Here is a 294-nt window from a genome sequence, read left to right on the forward strand (position 1 = left end):
AAAACAAAATAGAATTTCAATTTCATTTTTGGTTTATTATTTTTTCACTTAGCAGGCTGAGAGAGCAGCACTAATGCACAATTATAAAGCGGCAAATGCAAGACGTTCAAACATAAAGAGACCATTCCTTAATGATGCCGCAAGTTTGGTATTTTTCAAGTCAAAGCTTTACACAAGAATTAAAAATCAAAAAGAAAAGAATAGAAAAGAAAAGAAATCTCCTTAATATCTTTTTGGTTTCTCCCCGACAACAATAAGATCAGAAGGAAGTAAAATGAAGACCTCGTCTTTTGT

The sequence above is a fragment of the Polypterus senegalus genome, chromosome 10, assembly GCF_016835505.1.
Source record: "Polypterus senegalus isolate Bchr_013 chromosome 10, ASM1683550v1, whole genome shotgun sequence".
Lineage (NCBI taxonomy): Eukaryota > Metazoa > Chordata > Cladistia > Polypteriformes > Polypteridae > Polypterus > Polypterus senegalus.